The sequence below is a fragment of the Manacus vitellinus genome, unplaced genomic scaffold (assembly GCF_001715985.3).
Source record: "Manacus vitellinus isolate BGI_N305 unplaced genomic scaffold, ASM171598v3 scaffold_16_pilon, whole genome shotgun sequence".
NCBI classification, from domain to species: Eukaryota; Metazoa; Chordata; class Aves; order Passeriformes; family Pipridae; genus Manacus; species Manacus vitellinus.
Window position 1 is genome coordinate 8,179,552 of NW_021939189.1, and position 7,784 is coordinate 8,187,335.

At 51.0% G+C, this 7,784-nt stretch overlaps 1 long non-coding RNA gene across 1 annotated transcript; it reads left to right on the forward strand.

The window, feature by feature from the left end:
• Positions 1-58: 58 nt before the first annotated feature.
• Positions 59-2,580, forward strand: LOC108639098. Its single transcript, XR_001920263.1, has 2 exons — positions 59-274; positions 1,544-2,580. It is a non-coding gene; the product is annotated as an uncharacterized LOC108639098 (long non-coding RNA).
• The last annotated feature ends 5,204 nt before the right edge of the window (positions 2,581-7,784 follow it).

The following is a 7,784-nucleotide window of genomic DNA, read 5'->3' on the forward strand; positions in this document are numbered from 1 at the left end:
TGTGTGTGTGGTTCCCGGTGGCAGCTCCCGGCCGCCCTGCCCCGGCCGTGCCCGCATCCTGGAGCGGACGGACGGACGGACGGACAGATGGCCGGCATCCCCGACGGAGGGATGTTTCTGTCTTTGGTTATCTAGCTGTATGAGTGTTGTGGAGCCATCATAAAGCTAGATAACCGAAAGTAGAAATGACTTCCAGACCTGCTCGCCCGGGGGAAGCGGCCGCACCAGGACCGGCGGTGCAGAGACGGCCCGACTCGCCGCCTTGGGGCTCCAGGTAAGGGCTGCGGCTCCGCGACCTCCCCGTCGGGCCGCTCCGGGCAGCCCGGGGCTCCGCGGCAGCAGGCGGGAGGGACGGGGACAGGGGGACGAACCCTGCGCCAATTCTTCCATTGCCAAAGAAACCTGGGGTTTAACTGTCGGTTAAACGCACCTCGAAATTCACTCCTCGGCTGCGGGGTGTTGCGGCTCTGGGAGGATGGAGAGAGAGCGAGCGCCCTCCCCCAAAAAATCCTCCCCCTATCCCAGCCTACAGGTCAGACCTCGAAAACCCGCAGCTTTTGGGTATTTACCCTTCTCTCTCTCCTTCTCTTTTTTTTTTCGGCTTTGGATTTGATCCTGGCCTCCCTTTGGAAGGTCAAGTTAGTGATAATGTGACCACTTTTCTTGCGCAGTGGCTGTTGCTTTTGTCCGTAGCTGCAGGGATATGCCCAGAGAAGGGGTCCCGCTGCTGGGTGCACTCCTCCGGCGTGCAGCCGCCCGGCCCAGGGGCTTCTTTGGGAGCCCAGCGCTTGGCAAGGGACAAAGCCTCCCTCACCTTCGCTGAGAGCCCCAGAAGTTGAAACATAATGTGTATTACAATGTCTGGCAAATAATAATAATAAAAAAAAGGGGGGGGGAGGGAAAAAGAAAAGAAAAGAAAAGCAATTGGCACATCTGCATTCCGTTCCCATGGCGACAGAAAGCACCGCGCTCTCTGCCGAGCCTCCCCGGCACGTTTTCCCAGCTGGCGTGGGGCGAGCGCCCCTGGCCGGGGCCGGGGTCCCCCGGGGCCCCCCGGCACCCTGGGGCAGGCCGGGAGGCATCACCACCAGCCCCTGGCCCGGCTCTGGCAGTTCGCATCCCGCAGGGATGATCCCCGCGCTGCCGCCAACCCTCGCGGGCCGTGACAGCTCCGGGAAGGCTGCAGAGAAAAATCTTCCCGTGGCTGCGGTTACCAGTGGGCTGTTTGCTGGCTCTCTGCCCCCCAGGAGATGCTGCGGGAGACTGGGGAGGGCTTGGGAAGGTGCTGCCGCGCTCCCGCTGCTCGGCGAGGTGGAGCGTGCGTACCCTGCCCCATCCTTTTCTCCGCAGTGGGCATCCCTTGCCGAGGGAGAAGGTAGCACAGCAGGGCCGAGCCGCCCGTGCCCACCGGCGTGCAGGGACGGCGAGAGGTGGGAGCCCCCCCGCACCTCGGAGGCAGGTTTTCCACCTTCACTTGCACGGGGTAATGGCGTCAGATGCCACGTAGGCCCGCAAAGCTAAATATGCCTGTGCACCCTTCCAGGGCCAGCAAAGCACCGCCATAACCACAGTAAGGAAAAAGGATCTCAGCCTGAATTTGGCTATACCGGGAGAAAGAAAAGTTCTGAGGAGCTGTTATTATATATTCTAATGAGAAGTCATTGGAGAAATTAAAAAGGGCAGAGAAAGACGAAGACGCCAGCACTAATTCCGCAGGAAGCCTCCCAGGGAAAAGGCTGTGTGAGTGTGAACGCTGAAAAGCATGAAGGCCTGGAATTAGACTATCATTTAGAAAGCGTTACTAATCCGAAGTTACAGCAGTAATTCCATGATTTGCTGGGTCCCACACGCAGCGCCAGAATTAAAGATACGGATTTTCTAGAAATGTAACTCAACTGTGGCACCGAGTCTCGGGAAGATCCGAATGAATCATTCATTCCAAAGGCAGCGAAAGACGTGTCATTAAGAACCATCCTCCTTCTCTCCAGCCCATCTGGAATATGTATACTCGATGCAATCCCAGAAATTGTGGAAGAGATTGGAGGTGGGGAGGAGGGAATGTAGTCCTTTCCCTCCTTTATTATGTTGGTTATTTTTAAGAAATAATTTTCCAATTATTTTCACAATATTGTGAGTGGTGCTCAATTCTTCTCCTATTTATTTTTTTCCCCCTTTCCTACGCCAGCATCGAGTCAGGTGCAAGCGGTTTCAGTGGAGATGCTTTAAAACTAGACTGAACAAAGCAGGAGGGAACTGAGCAAGGTGGTTGATGAATGCATTTATTCCGGAGTAATGATTTGATGGGGGATGGAGGAAAGAAACATTCAAATTCCTAATGAATATAATTCAGGAGGAATCATTCAACCAGCGTGTTAGAGAAAATCTGTTTGGTGGGAGTGTTTCTGCACTGGCAGAACCCAGGAGGTATTTCTGTCCTTGGCTTTTGTAATTGCAAAAGGTGAAAATATAAAAAGAGGATCTGAGGAAAAAAAAATATACACACATATAATAAATGTCTTTGTGTGTGTGTATATAAATACATATATATATATAATTTCATGAAATAAAATGCAAGTGTGGCAATCCGTGTCTACATGAGAACTCTTACAAAGGATCAATGCAAGTTTTTTCACCTTGCTCTTTAATCAGGTAGTCAGAAACCACCCTTGACTTCTACTATATTTTTTTTCTCCCCAAAATTGCCTGTTCTGAGCTGATTTTTCAGATATTTTTTCAGGCTGTGGACTTGATTCACTAAGCCCAGAGCAGTGTCCCCAAAGGGGATTGAGACAGGGACCGAGCGATTTGGCCTTTAGTGTCCGGGAGAGAGAAATTGCAGTTGAATTTTTTCTGGTGCTTAAATTCTTCGCTTTTGCCCCCATTGTTGACGTGAACCTGCGGGTGTTTGGAGGAGATGTGGAGGTGGCACCCCCTCAGTTAATGAAGGAGGTGGCAGTGAGTGATGGGGGACAGTGGCATGAGAATCCCCAGCTCATGGGGAGGGTGGAGGGCGAGGAGGCAGATAAAGCCCCCCAGCAAATCCCTACTTGTGACATACCCGCTGCATTTAAAGAGTCCCTGGCAGCCCACTGACAGGTCTCTGCTTTCTGTCTTTTTTTTTTTTTTTTTAAGTGCTATGGTGGAAGAAAGGTCCATAAGGGTCCGTCCTTGGGCCAGGGATGGATTTTGGCTACACATGGTTCCCTTTGTGGCTTAGCCTTTTGCCCTATATGTGTAGCTGTTGGCTTTGGATGGGTCTTTTCCCCTGCGTAGCCAAAACCCCAAAGGGAAGGTGTCTCTTTGGGCTGTGCTGAGAGGAGAGCCCACAATGTCCTAGCATTCCCAGCTCTTTCTCTTCTCAGTGGGACTCTCCTGGTGGAGCAATGGGATGCAGCGTAGGCCAAATGTGGGTGAGGTTCCTGAAGCTGGGCCGTGATGTCTTTGTTCTTCAGGCTGAGGTGGGGATGGGCAGAGGGAGACAGAAACAGAAGAATCGGTGTGTGCCATTGGGGGATAAATGGAAAATATAATTTGTGGGTTTCACCTTGGGGAAATGATCTCTGTGGCATTGAGTGCTCCAACTCACGATTTCCGATCTTTTCCTAAGACTCGGCCACCATGCAGCGCGTTTGGCTCAAGGGATGAGGTGAAGGGGGTTTGTACCAGATACCTGGGTAAGCCAAACTCGCCTGGGCTCAGGGGCAGATGGAGAATGGGATATTACATCCCTGCTATTCGAAGAAGCTGCCTTGGAAGCCAGGCCATGCAAACCCTCCCGCTTGGTTATGGATGAAATCCCATCAATGGGCATTTTTGTGGAATTGCCTGGCAATGGTGTGTTCGATGCTTGGGGCTGGGCTCAGCCATTTCTTTTGTCTCTCTTGGCTCCCATCCCCTCTCTGCACCCTTGATGCAGGCGGACGGTGCCTCCCTTTACCTGCTGCTCTACCCTGGCTTTGTCCGTGCCACCTGAGGAAGGGCAGAGTCCAGGGCCTTGGATGGCACATCCAACCTGTGGCTGCGGATGGGTGCTGCTCATGCACCAAGGAGGCATTCTGGCTGCGTGCTGGAAACACGCCTTCTCATTTCTGCGTGGAGGGAAGGTGCTAATTTGGCATCTGTGCAGGTGCAAGCACTGAGGGCTGGTGCCTGGCACGTGGCAGTGCACGTGTGCCGTTCGTGGGGTGGGTACCCCGTGTCACTCCTGTCACCAATGCTCCCACATCACAGACCCTCAGTTTTCTCTGGGTGTCTCTGGGGGCCACGAGCATAAGATGGACCCGTGGCTGCCCGCCTGGCTTCCCTGCCACATGGTACTGGGCGTCACCCTGGCTAGGTCAGGGATTTCCGTGCCTACAAGCCTAGTCACCTCAGGAAGGTGTTTGCCAAGAGCCAGGCTGGAAAAACACTATCTCGAGCTTTTCGCCATCCCTCTGTCCCTCTGGGTGCACGTGTTTGGAACCAGAGCTTGCTCATGAAGCTGGGCCATCACACTGCCCACAGCCATGCTCCCAGGATCTGCAAAGAGTCAGGACAAGGCTCTGGCTTTCCTGTTTTCTGATATTTATTCAGGGGCTCAGGTTTGGTTAGGAGCGTTTGCCTCGAAAGCTGAGGAGTGGAGGTAAAAAAAAGAAAATGGGGGAGCAAAAGAACACAATCTCTGGCAGTTAGCTGTCTCTTGGAAACTCAGTTTGCTGTTCCTATAGAGGCTTTCTCTTTTCCTTCACCCTGGTCTGGCCTTAAGTACCACTTTAAGCGGGCTTTGCTCATTCACATCCAGGCTCCTTAGAGCAATTGAGCCCGCGGGGGTTTGAAAAGAAGGGACAGTCCTTCAATGGCAGGACCTTGGGCCAGGCTAATTGGTTTTGGTTCAAGGGGATACTGGATTTGTGAAAAGCCCAAAGACATCTTTCCCACGCCAAATCCCAGCTCTTCAGAGGGGGAAGTGAGGGGTGCTGGGTGGAGAAGGGAACTGAAAGAAATGTGGTTTAGTTGAGGAACCTCTGTAAGGATCCAGACGCCCACCAGGCTCGGCAGGGCTGGGTGCAGCGGGGGGCAGTGCCCAGGGGAGCATGGCAGCAGGGGGACTGTGTCCCTCCTCCTCAGGGCAGGTGGGTGGCGGTGGCTGGCTCCCACCTCTGGCACTCTGGCAGTGGTGGCCTGGTTTCATTAAAACCAGGCTTTTTCAATGGATGCCAGACTCCTGTGGAGATGGCAGGAATGAAGGAAGGATGGGACCTGGGTCCAGAAACCAAGTTGCTTCTGTGTACTCGCCTGTGCAGCCATGGGGGGAATTTGTTGAGGTCTCTTGTATCTCATTTTGATTTAGGAATTTATTTATTTTTAAACATTGACTCTCTCTGGCACCATTCCAGCAGTCCCACGACCTTTACTCTCCTCGATCCATAAAAATCACTTAATTATTAGGCTGAAAATCAAGGCTTGGAAACAAAGCCAGCTTATGGGACCATCAGTTCTTGATATATTTCCTGAGAGGACATATTTCTGGGCACCTTCAGAGCAGAGCACGCAGCTTGTTGGATATGAGATATCAAGGCATTATTTATTGAGGAAGTCTTCACACTCCCTCATCTGTTATAATTAACTGATGACATTTTTTTCTTAGGTTCAAAATATGGCGAAAAAGTGTAATTAGCACGAAGCTGAGGCACTGCATTAAAATGTCTCCTATAGTTAATGTAGAGTAGTCGTGCTATTTATTATAGGAGGAGCTGGCTCTGACCTCTGTGTTGCCTAACAGTTTTTATTGTAAAGATTCTTGAACTTTTTTTTTCTTTTTGAGCACCTCTGACACTCCCATTGTTTGCTGCGGGCCCTTGAAATTCGTCCGGGGGAAGCGCTTTGGCTAGAGAAATGCCTATTCTTTGTCCCTTAAATTCCTTTCAGGTTTAGCTGAATTATGAATTGGTCAGAATTGCGATTTCACTTTGGTTGCCTCTTGAGGTGGTGGTGGGGGGAAATTAAAATTTATTGTTTCCCTGGAATAATAATAACAGATCAGGAGCAGGGTGAAGCCATGGACTCCCACCACTTTATTGAAGAGCTCTGGACCAGCCAGGGAAGGTGGGAGGATGTTTACAGCCAGCTCCATCACCCTCTTCCACCTTTAGCTCATATCCTTCTAGCATGGCCCCACCTCCTGGGAGCAAACTCCTCTGGGTCCTGGAGCCAGGAGGAAAAAGTGTAGGGGGTGTGGGTGTGTTGGCCTGGGCACTGCCAGCCTCAGCGGTTCCCTTCCCTGCCGGCCCCAGGAGAGCAGCCTTCTGCCGCTGCCAGATAACATTAGTCCTGTATTTCATAGTGGCAGAAATCTGTGCCGAGGCTTGGGGCTTGAAATCGTTCTGCCCGCACAGGATGAAGCAGGGATGGGTGCGGGGTGGAGGAAGGGGAATTTGTTACACTTGCCTACAATTGTTTTTCTTTTTGCTTATATAAACAATCTATTATTTATTAGCTATAAATAATGCATTTTTCTGTATGTTTAGAATGCACGTGATTTCTGTATATTAAAAATGTACATGGTTGAAGGCACCAAAGCAGGCGCTGGCAAGTCAGGGGGTACCCGATTTCATTTTGACCACGAGACGTTAATTCAGCCTCTCCCTGCCCGTGCCCTTACGAGGCTGACAACACGGTCACAGCCTATTTTTAGCTCCCTCCCTCTTTTCCTGTCCAGAGTGGCTGCACAGCGAGGTGGAATTAAGGTTGCATGGGCAGCCATAAATTGGGCACTTCCTAACTTCGAAGTGCTTGACCACACAATCTAAGCAAGGGCTCTTCAGGGCAGTATTTCTGCATGTGGCATTATCTGCGTTGGCCAGGCACGTCAAATACAGGGGTAGAGAAGCCTTAGAGCAGAAAAGACCTATCAGACTATTGAAAGTGCTTGTTTGAATAGATGAGGGAGTCAACAGAACCTACACTTGATCTGAGCTAAATGGCCAAGAAGATGTCTCCAAGCTGAGAGGGGGAAGCCTTTGTTCCTTCAGTCCCAGCCTTGATGTTTTCTTTGCCTTTGGTTTTGCCTCGTTCTCTCCTAGGGAGGTTTGGGCTCCTGCTCTGGAGGAACCTTTGGCTTGCGTTGTGAATTCATGTGCTTGTGAGAGCGAGGGTGTCCCTAGGAATGTGCACCCCCATACTCGCTCCCGTCACCGCACCAGCAGATGTGTGCTACCAGCTCACAGATACTTGCTGATTGGCATCCTTGCCTTGCCTTGCCCTGCACACTCCCTCTTTCCCATGTTGCTGTCAGGAGCTGTTCCACATGTTGGAGGGAAAGGAGAGGCCTTTGTGTTTTACATAGGAGGGATAATCTCATTTTTAACTGCTGGAAGAATTACTCCAAAGGTGATGATATGCAATGCACATTTATCTTTGCTTGAAATAGCACTTTTTTTGTTGTTTTTTTTTTCTTTGTTTACTGGTGAGTATCTCCATTCCAACTCTCAATAAGATGCTGGCTGTCTGTTTTATAGTGGAGTGGGCACCCCAAGCAAATCCATCTGGGAAGTAATCAGCCTTTTGTTTTACTTTCCTGGGTGTAATGCAGTCACAGCCCTTTGCACATACTTGTGCTGATACCAGAGCATTCTCCCCTGGCCAGCAATGTATTTGCCCTGGGTTATAATTACTTGACCTGGCAGTTTTGCCTTGTGGATTCCTGGAACCTGATACCTGCCTGGGGCTGTGTCTGGATCAGCACGGGTATCTAAGTGTCCTACATTCGGGTTTCCATCATTTGGGTTTGGCTTGTGTTCCCTGAG